Below are 18742 nucleotides of genomic sequence, written 5' to 3'. Positions count from 1 at the left end.
AATATAGGTTACAGGCAATTACACAAAGAGCTGTGCTCAGAAATATTGCTCTCTAGATTATCCAATTCCAGTTTTATTTCATCATACTTTTTAAAAAAGAATGATCTGTCAGCTTTTCATAGGAGATTGTAGAAGAGAGTCTAATGATATGACCTTGGTTAAGTCACTTCTCTTTTCTGGGCCTCCATTTCCTCATCTTGGATAGAAGACAATTGGACCAGACCAGAGGCATCAATATCGCAATACTCAGAGAGAATGGAAACCATAGACACTTATGTGACCTACATAGAGGTTTTTGGTTTTCTGTGTGTGTGTGTGGTGGAGGGTAGGGTAGAAGGTAGGAGGGGAGGTAGGGGAGTTTAGTTACTGAGTTGCCAAAAGATAAAGAAATTTTCACGTGAACATGAAGAAATCCAAATTTCTGTCTTGTTTTTAGAAGTCGGATCTGGAAACACTGGATCCAAAGTCACACAGGAACAGTTGAGGAGGGCTGTGCCCCTTCCAGATAGTTTGATCTCGCTGGTTCTCCCTATGCCCCCAGACCTACTTCACTCCTTAGTGCTGAACCCTGAACTAGGTGAACTCTGAAATTCCTTCTGTATTAAGCTTCCTATTATTCTAGAATTACATAAAATACTGTCAGTTGGTATTAGATCTCTATCAGGCATTTAATGAGGGTTGACATTAGATAAAATGTTGTGTTGTCACTAACAATGATTTAGTTTTTAAAACCAGCAGGACACTTGATGCTCTAAGTCTCGGCTTCTTCATCAGTAATGAGGGGAAAGGGCTACTAATCGAGCGGCCATGAGACCCAGAGGTTCCATGCAACCCACCAGCCTCATTTGAATGTAAAGCGGAAGGATGAGAATGCAACCTGTGTGAGCGTAGCCTGGTGCTCTGTGATGACCTAGAGAGGTGGGGGGACAAGGGAGCTCAAGGGGGAGGCCATATATGTCTGCTTGTGGATAATTCACATTGTTGTATGGCAGAAACCAATACATTATTGTAATGCAATTATCCTCCAATTAAAAATAAATTTTTAAAAATATCAACACGTTTGTTTACAGAAACATTAAAAAAAAGAAAAAAAAAAGAATAAAGAAAGAATGTTACCTGTGTGTGGCTGCTTCTCAAATACCCAGATAGTAACTTTGAATGTCTGTAAACTCTAACATTTTTCTCATTGACATTCTTCTAGTCAATGAAATAGATAGGGTAAGTAAGACAGTACATTTTTCCCATGGGACTCAATAAAGCTATTTTTATTTTGAATGGAAAATAAATTTTGTTTATTTTTTTCTGAGTAATCCTTTCCATTTCTCAAATTCTGTGATTCTGTATTTTGTTATGTCTTTCCCCACCCAGAACAAAATACTCTAAAGTGAGCCATTCTACAAAATTTGTAGAAAATAATAAAATTGAAATTGCCTAAAAATACTCTAAATGCTTTTCAATATGGTTACATTCTGACATCACAGGAGCCCTGTGAAATAGTTATTATAATCATACTCTACTGTGAGAGACCAGTAAGAGCTGGAACTCAGTGTGGTCTAATTAGAAATACCATGCTTTTCCCACCATACCTCTTGGCCTCCTCAAAAAGTGTTTCCCAAACTATGGACAGTTACATGATTGTAGGTGGAAGTCAGCACAAAAAGTTGAATATTCCTTCATTATTGACTGTTTGTTAGTAAATAAGTTCATCAAGGAACTTGTTTTGGGTTTAGAACTCTCTCAGGTTTATCAATAATTATTTTTCATTGTTGAGTTTTATATTTAAAACTTTTTAACAACATTTTGGTCCCCATTGTGCTTATTTCTGGAGAAGGTAATGACAACCCACCTCAGTATTCTTGCCTGGGAAATCCCATGGTCAGAGGAGCCTGGTGGGTTACAGTCCATGGGGTCACAAAGAGTCAGACACATCTGAGCAACTACACATTAATGTTGACTTTGTACTTATTTTTATGATCACCCTGATAGCTCAGTTGATAAAGAATTCGCCTGCAATGCAGGAGACCCCAGTTTGATTCCTGAGTCAGGAAGATCCACTAGAGAAGGGATAGGCTACCCACTTCAGTATTCTTGGGCTTCCCTTGTGGCTCAGCTGGTAAAGAATGTGCCTGCAATGCGGAAGACCTGGGTTCAACCCCTGGGTTGGGAAGATTCCCTGGAGAGGGAAAGGCTACCCACTCCAGTATTCTGGCCTGGAGAATTCCATGGACTGTATAGTCCATTGGATGGCAAAGAGTCAGACACGACTGAGTGACTTTTACTTTTCACTTTTCTGTTCACTGCAAGTTTACTCTAATTTTTCTTTTACTCACATAAAGTTCTGAAAGTGAGTCAATATAAATAAATAAGTTACAATCAGGTGAGAAACAGTGCAGGTGGAAAGTTGAGACAAAAATCAAAAACAAAGCATGCAAATGTCTAAAGTTAGAGGAACACTAGTCTGCAGGAGGAAGTCCATGGTCAGGACCCTTGAGAGGGGCTGGCTCTATCTCTTGTGTGTGCTCAGTTGCTCAGTTGTTTCCGACTCTTTGTGACCTCATGGACTGTAAGCCCGCCAGGCTCCCCTGTCCATGGAATTTTCCAGGCAATAATACTGGAGTGGGTTGCCATGCCCTTCTCCAGGGAATCTTTCCAACCCAGGGATTGAACCAGTGTCTCTGCAGTCTCCTGCATTGGCAGGCAGATTCTTTACCACTGAGCCATTTACATGGCAATTAACATCCTTCTCCAGGGAGTGGCAGTCTTGTTGGCTGAATATGGAGAGGGGCCAGAAACAATAGAGTGTCAATAAGTAAAGATGTTCATCAAAGACATCCTCTCTTTTTGTCTCAGTGTTTTTCCCCACTTCCTCTTTAGTATACCTCCATCCTACTCCCAACCTTCAGCCCACCCAGCATCTATTATTTTTCTATTAGAAAGCCCATGCATTTTAAATTCCTGCTTAATGGGTCACCAAGATATCTGGCTTCTTTCTTGAGACCCAAAATCACTCAACTCAAAGATAAATTTTCTCCTTTGATCAGTAAAGCAAATGGAAAGTATCTTCATACAAATAATAAGGAAATAAAAATTCCTTTTCTAAAAAAGAACATCAACTACAGTACAAAGTAGAAAAGGCGTTTAGAAACACAACATCAGCTTCATTTTATTTAAATGCTCCATTGTTTGTAATAAATTCTAAATAGCCTGAAAATCTAATTTTTTCCACTACCAATTTAATCCTTGGGTACTTGGCAAACACTGATTTTTTTTTTCTTTTCTGTCTCTGTTAGCCAGTGCAGAAGCTGGGCATTTGGATATGTGAGTCCTGAATTATGAACCCTTAACAAGAAAAATATCAGCTCTGTGTTGGGAATAGCACCAAGAGGTATCAAGACCTAGACGGTTGCAAATTACTGACAGCAGACTATCTCTCCACCCTGCCATGGAACAGAGACTCAGAACATGCAGAGAACAGAGACAGAAAGTCTGTATGGGGAGTTGGTCTGTAATGAAATCTTTCTTAATTTAGAAGATACAATTGCATCTAACTTTTGTACTAACCACATATTACTCATTGCATAATTACTGCAGGATTAGAAATACATGCCAAATATGCCCTGACTTCCTCCATCCAGACTATGGCAGGCATTACTAATCAATCATGTAACTCTCCTGTTAGAATGGGGCTGGAGAAGGCAGGCCAAAAACAGCAAGAATTTCTCCTATCCCTCATGCTTCTTTCTTATGGAGGGAGCATCTTTCCTGTAACACTTTTGGCTTCACGCTATTTCCTCACTTTTTCTTCCCCAGGGAAGGAAAGAGACATAACCTAATAGGTGAGCTTTGAAAGAAATAGTAGCCAGGCATTGCCAAGCACACTCACTGAGACAGAACACATTCCTGACTTTTCTAGACCAGTTAATGAATGTATCAGTGAAAGCCTTGGCCTTAGGGGAGATTTGCAGTGACCCAGTGCAGCCTAAGATGGGTATTGTTTCACCGATGCCAGAGGTAAGGATGGGGAAACCCACTTGCAGAGCAGATATAACCTGCATTCTCCAATTTCAACTGAAAAAACTTTTAAAATTTTATATTGAAATATAGTTGATTTACAATGCTGTGTTAGTTTCAGCTATGCAGCAATGTGATTTAGTTACACATATACATATATCTGGGATTCCCTAGTGGCTCAAAGGTAAAGAATCCACCAGCAATGCAGGAGATGTAGGTTCAATCCCTAGCTCAGGAAGATCCCCTGGAGAAGGAAATGACAAAGCACTCCAGTACTCTTGCCTGGAGAATCCCATGGACAGAGGAGCCTGGTGGGCTACAGTCCATGGGGTCGCAAAAGAGTCAGACATGACTCAGTGACTAAAAAATAATAACAAGCTGACCTCTAGACAAGACTCTACACAAGAGAGGCAATTGTCATCACCAAGCTCTAGACTTTGCAATCCAGAGAACCAATTTTGTCATTGCTCCAGACGCAATCTGTTTCAAGCAACACACAAGTTGCTCTTCTGCTCCTGTTGGAAGTGTAAATTGGTATTATCTTTTCTAAGCCAGTTTAACAGCATATAGCCATATTGTAATAAAGTATTTACTTTGTTATGGTATTCCACTTCTGCATTATCTATCTCACAGAAAATGCACAAATATATGTTCAGTTTGTTGCAACACCTAAAGGAAAACTGTAAACTACATAAACGTTCAGAAATAGAGAAATGGTTAAAAAGTTATGGGACATTATGGAGCAGTCATTTTGTTCTCTTGTGTGGTGTATTTCTACGACAGTGCAGTGAGTGGCATGGGGATAGGTGAGTAGGAAGGTCCTCTTAGTCAATATTTCTTCTATTTGCAATTAAAGTGAATTTAAATGTACTCTATAATTAATCATTGAGAAGAAAAATTGAACCCTAATGCAATAGTTTTTAATTCACAGTCTTTTTTTTCCTGGCCACAGGATGTTGCTGCCTGTTACCCAGACTTCTCACCATGAACAGAGTGCCTGGAATCTGAGTGAGAAATCAGAAGGCTGGTGCATGAGTGTGGAATTGGGGCCAAGGTAGCAGTCATCTGGAGGAAAGAGTTCTCCCCAACCCAGGCATGCCTGAGTAACCCTTTCCCTCATAACAGAATCCAGCTTTCCAAGGACTGATGTTCCTATAACTGCCAAAATCAACGTCTCCTCCTTTGTAATGCTGGATAAACATCAGAGTATTCTTTGGATTCTTATCTCAGAAACTTCAGGCAGATCATGAACACATTCTTCCTTCCATCACATCCTAAGACAGGGAATTGAGTCTCCATTCTGGCCAGGCAATTGCCCTTGAGAAGAAAGAACACCCTATCATTCTCTCAAAGAGTCTCATCAGCATTCTAAAAGCTGCAGGTTAAAAAAAAAAAAACCTATCTGATTTTGTCTCTCTCAAATTTATTTAACCCTTTTTTCTTCCTGAAGAAAACCTGTTTCGTGGATCAGTTTAGTCAATAAGTAGGAAACCTCGCCAGAGTACTATTTTATACCATATTAATATTCTCCTTTGATTGGATATGAGCATCTCCTATAACGTCTTTGGCCGCTCAGGATTTTCCTTAGTGGTTGTCATTTCCAGATAGTTGGTCTCCTTGATCATCTGTGAATTCTAGGTATTGACCACCCACCCTCATAATCGCAATCTCCTCTATGACATAGGATCAGGTTTGTAGTTTACAATAATGCCTTGGATAAAGGCTTTCTCATATCAGTGATTTTATTTTGTTCTCACAATAGTTCTATCAGGTATGAGTGACTCTGTGTCATCTGTCCCATTGATAAATGAAGGAAATGAGAATATGTCTCAGTGATGATGGAAACAAGCCTTCAACTGGTACCTCCTATATTTCAATCTTGAGCTTGAAATCAACTAAGCCCTTCCACAAAATAGGTTCCCAATACACTGGACTTCTTAAAACACTTGAAACCTTGTACACTAAAGGCTCAGTCTGGTAGATTATGTCTAACTTTAAAACACTAGATTTCTCTCTATTAAAATAAATAGACTGGGGGACTTCCCTGGCAGTCCAGCGGTTAAGACTTCACCTTCCATTGCAGGGAGTTCAATCCCTGGTGGAGGAGTTAAGATCCCACATGCCTTGCAGCTAAAAAAATGAAATAGAAGCAATAATGTAAGAAGTTAAATAAAGACTTTAAAAAATGATCCACATCAAAAAAATCTAAAAATAAAATATAATAAATAGGCCGGCACCACTCTAGTCTGGCTGTTGGTTTACCATTGCTGTTATTTAGTGGAGTTCCTGTCCCTTAGGGGAAGAGCAATACAATTATAAAACTTATTCAAAAATTCACAGACAGTACACACTGTCTATGGAGTTCCAGGAATATTGAGCTAATTCTCAGTTGCTAGCACCAGGGAATTCTTTATAGAAGAGGGACCTTTGAGTTGGCTTTCAATGAAGGATGAGGAATGGAAAGACAAGTAGAGGCGTTCCAGGAACGTAAATGTCATGGACAAAAGCACGACAATCATGAAAGTGTTTTGTCCTTTCAAGATCCTGGTTCCCACTATTTAGGTAGAGTATTAGGATCACCGAAAGCAATAGTAAGCAGCTTCCCTGTGTCTAAAGGCACCCTAAGCTTCAGTATTAGAGCACCAGGCACATTTTCTTTGCAAACCAGTTTGCAAAGAATTTGCACGACTTGTTCTTGGGACTGAGTCACTTATCACTGGCCGATTCTTTGATTTACACAACAGATGTCTTTTCATTCGGATACTAAGTGCAATGCAAACACAATTTGAAGAAAAGCCTCAGACACCTCTCTCCAACAGGGCTACCACCTGTAGAGCCCTATTGTTTAAGTTCTAGAGATGCTAGAGCATTGAGGACATCTGTGTCTCTATTTCCTAACTACAAAAGGGTGGGGAAGATCAAAGGAGACTCTTGAGGACGTAGATGAGCAAATCAATGTTTATCAAGAGAGGTATTGGGAAGTGAGGGACTGGTTGTCAAGCCAAGCAAAATCCCCAAGTTATCAAAATGAATTCAACTGTTTTATTCCCAAGCTGCTTCTCAGATCAGATACCCTTTGCATGGCACCAGCCCCAATCCTCCCTCCCCCCAAAAAAAAGTCTACCAGTAAAGCACTTCCTATATGACAGAAAAGTTAACTGCACCATCAGAAGTTACATAGTATAGTTATCTACCCATTCTGGGTTCTCTCAGGGCTCAATCTCCTATAATAGATGGTTTTCGTTTTAACTAGGTTAATTTTTGTTCTTTGTTGGGTCAACTAGCTAATGTTCCTTTCCTGGAAGATGGTGCCTTAACACCCAAGGCTGAACTTTATTCCTTTATTTCTGAATCCTACAAATTATTCACATCCCCTTAGAAGCTTCCTCCTCAGTGAATCCTGGCAAGTTATAATCTCTCCATGCTTCAGCTGCTAAAAAGGACTACTGGAGTGCTTATATCATAAGAGTTGCAAGGATTAAAAGAAATAATTCAAAGCATTTATTAGAACTCCTAGCACATAATGAGTGCTCAATAATGTTAGCTATTAATTTTACTTTGAACCTTCTCTGGTTACAGTCACTGTTTTGCACATCTGCAAAAAGTTTTCCAGTGGCTAAGGCAAGGAAGTTCTAGTACTTTTTTCTTTCTATAAATATCTCATAAGTAATACATTGTAGAAAATTTTGAAACTGCCAAAAAGTACAAAGAAACATAATTGCCTTAATTCTACTATCCATATAAACTTGCATGTTTTAAGGTAAAAGTATTTCCTTTTAAAAAGAATACTTTTATGTCTTTCCAGGTCAATAAACATGTTTCTATTACACTCTGAATATGTGCATATTTGTCTTTATTAGTGTTGCACCATAATTTATTTAGCTGATCCTCTATTTCAATTACTTATATTGCTTCCAAACTTTTTTATTTTGAACAATAGTGTAAATTTTATATTCCTTTTGTGAACCTGCCCAAAATTTTCCTTAGCATAAATTCATAGAAGTGAAATTTCTGGGTTTGAGGGAATGCGGTATCTTAAGGATTTATTATATACTGCCAAATTTTCTTTCAGAAGAATTGGACAAACTGGCAGTCTCCCCAGAGGGGCAAATTTCATGTTCTCATTTCCAATCCAAGACTGGCTACTACATAAAGTATTTGCCAATTTGATGGATATTATGTAATTTCATTTTTTTAATTTAAAATTTTTTATCAAAAGTAATGATGAAAACTTAATACATTCACCAAACAGTTGAAGTCATTTCCTCTGTGATGCCCCTGGCAGTGTCAACAAAGAGATGGTAAAATGTGTGGTTAAAAGCAGGCTCTCGACTGATTACCTGAGTTTGAATCCATATTGAATCTCTTTCTAGCTATGTGACCTTAGGCAAGTTACTTGTCCTCTCTTTGTGTGCTTCAGTGTCTTCATCTAAAACGTGGCTAATACTAGCGCTTACCATATAAAGTTAAGTACATGCAGGCATTTAGGACAATACTGCTGCTGCTGCTAAGTCGCTTCAGTCGTGTCCCACTCTGTGCGACGCCATAGACAGCAGCCCACTAGGCTCCCCTGTCCCTGGGATTCTCCAGGCAAGAACACTGGGGTGGGTTGCCATTTCCTTCTCCAGTGCATGAAAGTGAAACGTGAACATGAAGTCGCTCAGTCGTGTCCGACTCTTAGCGACCCCACGGACTGTCCATGGGATTTTCCAGGCAAGAGTTCTGGAGGGGGGCGCCATCGCCTTCTCCGTTTAGGACAATGCGCTACTGTTAATGTTTGCCCACTTTTCGCTTAGTGTTTTGGACTTCTTCAGGTGGAGATGGTGAAGAAGACAACGTGGAGGATATACAGAAGTGACAAGGTAAGCAGAATGCATAGCGATCCACGAAGTGTCATGCTAGCTCCTACACTTGAACCTTTCCAATACTTTCATGTGTTTTAAAGAGTGAAGAACAAGAATGGTTTCATACATTGTTTCCCACTTTATGAAAACACATTTAACCCACATGAACTAAAGCCTTGATAAGTCGTCAACACGGAGATTTCTTGGTTTACACATGTCTCTGTCCCCCAGGTCAAGCAACTCCCAGGCTGTGCTGTCTTTCACCTATGACCCATGTTGAACAGACCTGGTGAACATAGTATGGCTATATTTGTCCCAGAATTCTGGGGCTCCCCAGCCTCTGGATCTCAAGGTGCAAATTATGTAAGAATATATAAGAATACCTCTCCTCTCCCTGTCATATGCACAAAGAGGAATCTTCAGAACCCAATTTTGTGCTCTATTGTTGCCCTCAGATTTGAGTGACACTACGTAAAAATGCACACAGTCCAAGAGATTTGATAGAGGGTCAAAAGGAACCTCAGAGCTCATCTAGTTGAGCCTTCCCATTCACAGGGAAGGTTCTGGATCACTGTAGTCACAATAGATCCGAGAATGGAAAAGCAAAGAGCTCAGGGAGCTTCCTAACTTTTGGAGTTTAGGAGTCTTCCATGTAATTTGTTTTAAAATGTTTAAAGCCAACCCTAGCATTGATAGGATTAGCTAAAGATGGAGCCACAATTAACTGGAGTCCATGCTGCTCACACACCCTGTCCTAAATGACCCATCTGGCTTCTTTGTCCATGAGATTCTCTAGCAAGAGTACTGAAGTGGGTTGCCATTCCCTTCTCCAGGGGATCTTCCTGACCCAGGGACTGAACCCAGGTCTCCTGCATTGCAGGCAGATTCTTTACGATCTGAGCTACCAGGGAAGCTCAAGGTGCTAAGGTGGAATTTCATAGCATGCACTTGAGAACCCATGTGTTTAGGGACAATCATATCTCTCCCCAACCCTACCCCCACCAATGTCCCAAACTTTTCTTCTCAGAACTCTGCCTTACATAAGGCACCCAACATCACTTCCCATCTGTTGGTCTCAGCTTCCTCATATATAACACAAAGGTACTCTCCTAAAAGATGCTTTCCAGAACAAACATGTCATGACTCCATTTAAGGGCCTTTATATTGATTCAAAGAATGTACTTTCGTGAAACAAAATACTTTACCACAACAGAAATCACCACCTCTATAAATCCTATTATTGAAAAACAGCCCAAGGGGTCCACACAAATGTTCAGCCAGGCACAGGATACAACTCAGGGCTTCTCACTTCCACACCTTAACAAATCAGGTACATTTAAACTGGGTACCACTTCCAAAAATAGAAACATAGATACTAACTTAGGCAAGGGGGATGTAAAACCTCAGCTTACGTGATTTTATAAATGTAACTTTTCAATACTTCCAAGTAAAATTTTCAAAACTGTTTTCCATACCATCTTTCTGTGATTTCTTCCAAGTGGCTACATTCTCTACCTTCTCCTGATGGTACCACAGTCCGTAGTGGCTGGACTCACGATTCTCATCTCAGGTTGCATATTAGAATTCTTTGTTTGGGGGAAAGAGGGGAAAACTCATATGACCTGTTTGCCCACCCTCAGAGATTCTGATCTCAGTAACCTGGAGGTGGGACCTGAGCACCATATCTTAAAAATTCCCCAGATGAACCCATCGTGTAGCCAAAGTTGATGGCCACCAGTTTAGATGAACTGGCTTCAAAGTGGGGCCATAATTCATCAGGATTCTGAAAAAGAAATTTTGAATGTCTTTATATATATTTTTGTCTCATTATTTTAAAATTCTTTATAATTTATATTTTGAGTATATTAGCGCATATTTGTATATTACAGATTAGGGCAGTAGTAAATATATAATTTATTGACAAATGCACACATATTAGTGTACATTCTAAAACAAAGGTTTTCTAATAGAAGTGCGTCCTCCAAAAGTTTGACTCTAAATAACTCACTGGGTAAGTAGCCATTTCTACTAAGTAGGCATTTCTTTAATTATAGTCTTTGTGGTCTGTTGTTTTATATTGTTATTTGCCTTTCATTTGTGCATTTTGTCTTATCTCCCACTATCTCCCACAGTAGTTTATAAATGCCTTAAAAGCAAAGATTCTGATTCCTGATTTTTCTCTCCTCTATATTTCTTGGCATAGTATATAACTTCGACTTTAGGCAAACCTTAGTTTCCTCACTTAAAAAACACTGAAAATATTAATAATAGTACCTTCATAGCATTATTATTAGGATTACATTTGAGATAATTCATACATAGTTCCTAACATATATTATGGACTCAATAAATGGGAGCTATTTTGTTATTTGTTTGTTGAACTGAATTCTTATATTCCATACATATGGAATGCCAGGTACCATGCTAGAAAATGAGGGAAAAATGTATAAGACATGGTTCCCCTTTGAGCAACTCATAGTCTAATGACAGCAAACAAACAAACAAAAAACCCCCAGACATTTAAACATTCAATCATAAGGATACAAAAATAGATGCTCATATCATACTATGTACAAATTGTTATGAGAATATAGCTAAGGGAGCAATTAATCTTTCCCAGTGCCCTGAAGCATGAATAGGAGTTTTCCTGTGGATGAGGAAGAGGTATAAGCTTGGAAGAAGAGCATAAGCAAATGCATAGAGCACTGATTCTCAAAGTACAGTCTGGGGATCCATGAAAATCCCTGAGACCATTTCAGGTGGTTAAAATAACTATCATAATAATACTCAGACATTGTTTGCTTTTTTTGACTTGTATACTCTCACAAAAGTATAGTGGCATTTTCCAGAAGCTACATGATTTGTAATATCCAACAGATTGAATGTAGAAGCAGCTATGAGAATCCAGCTGTCTTCTGTTAAAGAGATTAGTAAAAATGTAAAACAATGCCTCTCTTTCCACGAAGTTATAGTTATTTTTTAAATACACATATGTCAACACGTAATGTGTTTATTATTGTTATTTTACATGAGTTACTATTTAAAATATCTAAATTATACTTTTAATGTGGTAAATACACACACACATATATTTATATAAAACCACCATAAACAAAAGCTCTTTGAGGTCCTCCACAATTTTTAAAGTGAAAGGGTCCTGAGACCACTAGCATAAAGGCATAAAATTGCATGTTGTGTCCAAGGAATAAATGAATACATGCAGTTAGCTGCCTCTAGTTCTTTTTGGAGTAGAGTATAAATTATAAATGTGCACATCACACATTCATACACAATGAATATGATTACCATATCCTCTCAGCCCATGAGTAACAGATAAACTATGCGAAAATGCTGAAAGAGTTAACCCAAATCTCTTGGTGATTTTTGGAAAGGAGGAGGGAGCAGATTTAGTTAATCCAGGGAAAGTCATCGCATATAAATTTGCAAACTAAAATACTCCCTGGGCTGAGGTCATGTATTTAATTTTAGCAAGTAGGGTGAATATGTTTGGGTAGGTATTTATACTAACCAGTAGACTGAGCTGGAGATAGGTTTGACAGTGGAAACAGTGATACAATCTTTATTATTTTCAATGCAAAAAAAATGAACTATTAATGTGATGTTCTGGTTGAGAATTTAAACTCTCAAAAAATCTGGAAATTCAAAGTCATGGTACCCATAGCAACCATAACTCTGCCCCCTTGCATGCCCAGTGTGGAGTATTTTGTATTGCAGTACATGCTGTGAAATCTATGCCTAAATGTGCTATATAGCAGAGTTACAGTTGCTGTGGGAACTGTAACTTTGAATTGCCTGCCTTTTGTGTCATTAAACTTTCAGCTGAAGTATTGCATTAAAGGAATTTTTTTTTCCTCCACTGTGTTTCCTCATTTAAAAAAAAATTGATTGGGTGTTTTTTTTAAAAAGGATGCAAATAATGTTAGACTCAAAAGGAAGGATAATGCATTCCTGTTTCCCTTTCCCAGATATATGCACTAATACAATATTAGTGAATTACCACATTTACATATTTCAACCTGCAATAACAAGTCATAAAATAATCCTCAACTTATATGGCACCTTTCATCCTGAAGAGTCCCATCACACACATAGACACACAGTAACTGAACCACACTCAACAAGAAAACAATAAATATTTAACCACACCTAACAAAATTATACAGTGCTTTAGGATAACTTCTTTTTTTTAGGATAAGCGGTCCGGAAGAAAGGCACTGTGATCCAGTGGTTGGAAAACAAACCAAGGGAGTGGGAAATCTCATGTTCCTTCTCTACTTTTTTGAAGGCATGGACTCTCCCTGACCTTGAGTCAGCCATCTGAATCCCTCACAACTCTGGGTATGCCATTTTCTGTTTACTAAGGAAGCATTTCTAGGACCAAGGACACAAAAAGAATTCAAAAGGTCATTTGGTTATGTCTACTACTGCTAGTCAAGGCACGTACCTACCTATTCTAGAACAAAAAATTTCTGCTACAAAAGACAAGAGAGTAAATATTTTAGGATTTGAGGGCCATACGGTCTCTGTTGTAACTACTCAACTCTGCCATTTTAGTGTGATAGACGCCATAGACAATACATAAATGAATAAGCATGGCCGAGTTCCAACAAAACTTACTTACGGACACTGAGATTTGAACTTCATATAATTTTTATTTGCCACAAAATATTATTCTAGTGGTTTTTCCCAACCGTTTGAGAGTATAAAACACATTCCTAGCTCATGGGTTGTACAAAAACAGGTAGTAGGCTACAGTTTGCCAACCCCCACTTTAGAAGTTTGAGTTGTGAGTCAGGCTGAAGACCAGCTTTAGACAGACATGGACTTCTAAATATTTAACTAGCTTCCCGAACCAAAAGAGGTATGTCTCTGTTAGTTTTTATATATCTAGATGTAGATACAGATATATACATATGGTATACATCCAATAAAATTATATATGTATATATGTGTATGTTTGTGTGCTGCTAAGCTAAGTCACTTCAGTCATGTCCGACTCTGTGCGACCCCATAGACAGCAGCCCACCAGGCCCCCCCGTCCCTGGGATTCTCCAGGCAAGAACATTGGAGTGGGTTGCCATTTCCTTCTCCAATGCACGAAAGTGAAAAGTCAAAGTGAAGTCGCTCAGTCGTATCCAACCCTTAGCGACCCCATGGACTGCAGCCTACCAGGCTTCTCCATCCAGGGGATTTTCCAGGCAAAAGTACTGGAGTGGGGTGCCATTGCCTTCTCCGATGTGTGTGTGTGTGTTGGTATGTAAATTCATTGTATATTTTGCTGATACACAGGAAGTGTAGCACAAATGTACAAATAATAATAAAATATACCACGCTCTTCACTGTAAATTTCACAGAGCCAATCTTTTCTCAGAGGATGCTTTTGTTAACTCTTTGCTGAACTCTTGTATCCATATCTAACCTACAATTGGATTAACAAATGACTGTAGTTCCAATTTGAATGTCTGAAACTTTCACTTAAATTGAGGAGTAAAATAAAAGTGAAGATAAAAGACGTAGCCAAGAATTTCAGTCTTTCATCAACGACATGAGCAACTTCTTTGATGAATTACATAGCTTTAAAAAATTTCCTTCCTTTTTTGTGCTATTCACAATATTATTGGTTACAGATCTGACACATGTTTAAGTTCAATCCATGTATTAGTCATGGCTTCAAAGCAACAGAACCAATAGGCGATATATATATATATATATATATATGCGATATATATATATATATATCACAATTTGTGGAGGCTGAAAAACCCCAAGGTCTGTAGTCAGAAAGATGGAGACCCAGGAGAACTGACCTTTAGTTCCAGCATGAGTCCAAAGGCCCAAGAACCAGGACAGCCAACGGTCTAAGTTTCAGTCCAAAAATCCACAGGCTTAAGACTCAGGAAGAGCCAGTGTTTCAGTCCAAGTCCAAAGGCTAGAAAAGACCCATGTGACAGCTAAATTAGTCAGGCAAGAGTTTCCTCTTACTCAGACTTTTGTTCTAGTCAGGGCTTCAACTGATTGGATTAGGCTCACCCACAAGAGGTTGGGTGCAGTCTGCTTTACTCAGTCTACTGATTCAAATGTGAATCTCATCCAAAAACATCCTCACAGACACATCTAAGATAATGTTTGACCAACTATCTGGGTATCCCATGACCCAGTCAAGTTGACAGATAAAATTAATCATCACAATCGGCAATATTTACATTTTGTCCATCCCCTTCTTAAGCCTAAATAATCAACAACAATACACTAAATCAAGCCCTGTTTGTAATGTTTGCTGAGTTCCATGGGCTAAATATCTCATCACAGCCAATTTCAAGCTACCAACATAATGCCAACGGTCATGGATTGAGAAGACATGTGGTAACACACCATTATATAGTATTGTAATCATCAAAATAAAAAAGATATAAACAACCTGAAGAGGATAGACAATATTAAAATGTAGTAAGAGAGAAAGTGATGAATTTTCAGTATGCATTATCTTTGTGTTTAATATAATGTATTGTGAATTTATATAATTTATTTTTTATTGAATTATAGTTTATATAAAATATATATAATTTAATATTTACCAAATAGTTGTGTTTAATAGGAAGTTTGCAAAATTCCATAAAATGTAACAATTAGCTCTGGCAAGTCCATAAGAGGTGCTTCCAGCACACCCTGAGAACAGCATTGTGTAAACTGATTGAGGCTCATGTGGTCCCTAACCTTCTTTGTGAAAAGTCTGCCCAATTCCATTTTGGCCACAGGTTGTTGAAGATGAGAAGAGAAACAATCTCATTATTCTTCTTGTTATTCCTTTCTCTGAAGTTCTCAGATCTCTTTATACTCTTAGTGAATAACTACACTTACATATTTCAACCTGAAATAACAAGTCATAAAATTATCAGTCTGTGGCCACGGCAAAATGTAGGTGGAGGCAGCCCAGGGACTTGCTAATGCTTCCATTTGTTTGCTTGATGGCTGAGCACAGGGGGCTGCCACTACACAGGTGACCAGTCTGGATAATTCTGCCACAATTATCTGAGAAATTCTGACAAAGCTGGAATTAGGATTTGAGTCCTGTGGATAATTATAGCCATGGACAGGGAGACACAGAAAATCAGTGAAGAATGGCCCCTTGACTTTCAGTCTAGTGATTTACCTACCATGTCCACTCTGCTTCTAAGTAATGAGTTACTTAATGCTTGTCAAGTATTTTTAAGTTGTAAATCACTAACTACAAGGCATCATTAACGTCTATTTGAAACTGCACAGAGAAATTTTTAGTTGGTGGTATATGAGTCCCCCAGTGGAGGCAATACTCCATATCTGTACATTTTATGGTCTTCTTTTTTAAAAATCAGGTGTGACAAGATGTTTTAATAACCTCATATGGCTGGGACCTCTGTTTTTGGTATGATCTAAGATGGCTATTCCCAACAATCCCTTGAATACCATGCTCGAGGTCAATTTGATCAAATTCTTTATTAGTATGTGGATCATAAATGAGTCTGAATAACAAGAAGCCTGTAAGTCACCATCACCCTCTTCCTTAGGATGCTATCCACCTGAGATGGAACGGTGCGGCATTTCAGATAGAGGAACAAGGTCACAATTTAGTCAAAAGTCATACATTCCCCACTGCAAGACATGCAATTTTAAAAAGAAGAAGAAAAAAGAAAGAACTTCAGTTACTTCTAAACTAAATAGCCCAGAAATGTCAAGGGCACTTGAAGGCAATGAATTGTTAAAATTAAAAAATAAATAAATAAATAAAATAAAATTAAGGGGTGTTTGGGTTTATGTGTGACTAGGGTGAGGGAATGGGACTTGGTTTTAATTTATAAGTTAGGAAAAAATAAAGTGACTCAACATTGCTATTGTAACTGGAAATGGCTTGGGCAAATTTAATCCAACCTCCCTGAAAATTCTTGATTAGTCTCCCAATGGGGAAGAATATCAACATAAGATAGGAAGTCTCCTTTATCTGTACTAAGGGCAGAGGAACTGGGGCCTCCCGTGCCCACAAAGCGCATCACATGACTGAGGAGAGGGGCGTGGGGGAGGGGGAGGGGGCCCTTTTCTCTGAGTTCCCCACTTCTCTCTTGGCTGTGGCCTCCAGTCCTGGAGAAATCTATTCCAGGCTACCGGCTTTTACTGTCTAGACCCGAGTTAGAGACCCACCCCCACCACAGCCCAGGAGGCAGGAGACAAGGTGGAGGCCCAAATTTAAGATGTAGCTCAACCTTTGACCACTAGAGGTCTCCTGGAAAGCAATGACCCATATAACCCGGTTTATCCTTCTTCAAACCAGTAGACTTGTTGAACGAAGACTCGGGCGAGCCCGCTCTGCTTGAGGCCGCCTTATTAATAACGCCACCCACCCCCACCGCTCACGATGGCGCCAGGCGTGGAAGGGGGAGGGGACTAGGTCGTGGCTGACACGCAGTCTGTCCTAGCTTTTCAACCACCAATCAGTCTGCAAGCTCGGGGGCCACCCGCCTCGAACCCCACTTCTTGACCAAGCAAGATAGGAGAGAGCCTCTAACTGGAGGCCCCCATGTGCCAGCGCGGTGTCCCACGGACTTCTAACCAGCTGTGGACTAGCCAAGGGACCAATGTGCAGAATCTCTTAGCATCAGGTCCATCACAGGCCAGGATTCCCCCTCCCCCACCTTCGCCCCACTCGTTCCTCCCGCCCCCTTTCACCTTCTCCTTTTGCCTTGCGATCGCCAAAGTGGCCCGAGTTTAACCGGTGGAAAGAGATTAGGGGACCATTCACCGTCCCTGTTCTGACCCATGCGGTATTTTCAGGAAAAATATAGCGGCTTCTAGGTAGAAAAGGAAAGGCAAAAAAAAAAAAAAAAGGTGGTGGGGGGAGCCGAGTGGGAGCAAGGAAGGAAACAGCCAGGTTGAATTCCCAGTCTTTATCAAGCAATTCGCTCACCAATGAAAGAAAGCTGCAGTGGCAGATTCGAGCCACATGCGGTAGTGTGTAGCAATTAGTAGATAAAATGCTGACTAAAGTGCTAAAACATGAAGTATTATTATAGCCAAGGTCAAAAATGTTTCAGTTGTTTTTTACAATTTGGGGGAGGGGGAGTCCCAGAGTTGCGCAGAGAGTGTTGAATTTTTGAAATGGTCGCCTTCTTTTTTCAAATTGTACTTTTTTTTTTTAATGATCCTGTTTATTATAGTCCAAGCTGCCTAATTATGTCACTGCTGGTTCTTGCAACTAACTTAATCCTCCTGATCCTTTATGAAATGATTCGCAGACACTGAAAAATGTGTCTACTGCTTCCCCACTCCCTTGGGTGGTGGGCATGATTTTTAATTTTTTAACCTTTTAAATAAACCAAATAATTTAAAACAGAGTTGGGGTTTGGGCTACCAAAGCAGCAGGGATATAGATATGTAGGTCCAGGTTCCTGTGTTTTGGCGTAAGAAAGAACCCAGAAATAGTGTGTGGTATAAACATATACTGCTTTTTTCTTACTCTTCTTTTATACACAGTGAGTCCCAGCTGTGTACAAGCTTTTTTATAGATAAATAAAGCAGTTGCTTTCATGATTATAACTGTCCTGAATGGATTGTCTTCTTACAACATTCAATCTGTTTATGAGTATTTACTTTACATTAGCCCAAGGACCCTGCACTGCAGGAGTTTGCCTCTATTCCCCTGGGTGCCGGTGTCTCAAGTCTTACATCTGCTCTGTGATTGATGGAGCCTTGAATCCACGTTATTACTCTCTCACAAGAAGAAATCAAACAGGCTATTAACTACATTACTTCAAAGAACTGTTTCAATACAATCTCCTTATCTTAATTGAAACTTTCTTTGTATGGATATTTGCTACATAGATAATTTACAGGTGCCT

The 18742-nt window shown here is 39.3% G+C and overlaps 1 long non-coding RNA gene across 1 annotated transcript in view; it reads right to left on the bottom strand.

The window, feature by feature from the left end:
• LOC120865237 overlaps positions 1 to 14785 on the bottom strand; it is a 63443-nt gene extending 48658 nt beyond the window's left edge. Inside the window, exon 1 of the long non-coding RNA XR_005721337.1 lies at positions 14684 to 14785. This is a non-coding gene — a long non-coding RNA (uncharacterized LOC120865237). The remainder of the gene's footprint in view (positions 1 to 14683) is intronic.
• Positions 14786 to 18742: the final 3957 nt, after the last annotated feature.

This window comes from Oryx dammah, unplaced genomic scaffold (assembly GCF_014754425.2).
Source record: "Oryx dammah isolate SB20612 unplaced genomic scaffold, SCBI_Odam_1.1 HiC_scaffold_6, whole genome shotgun sequence".
In the NCBI taxonomy this organism is placed as follows: Eukaryota; Metazoa; Chordata; class Mammalia; order Artiodactyla; family Bovidae; genus Oryx; species Oryx dammah.
This window is presented reverse-complemented; position numbering and strand designations above follow the sequence as displayed.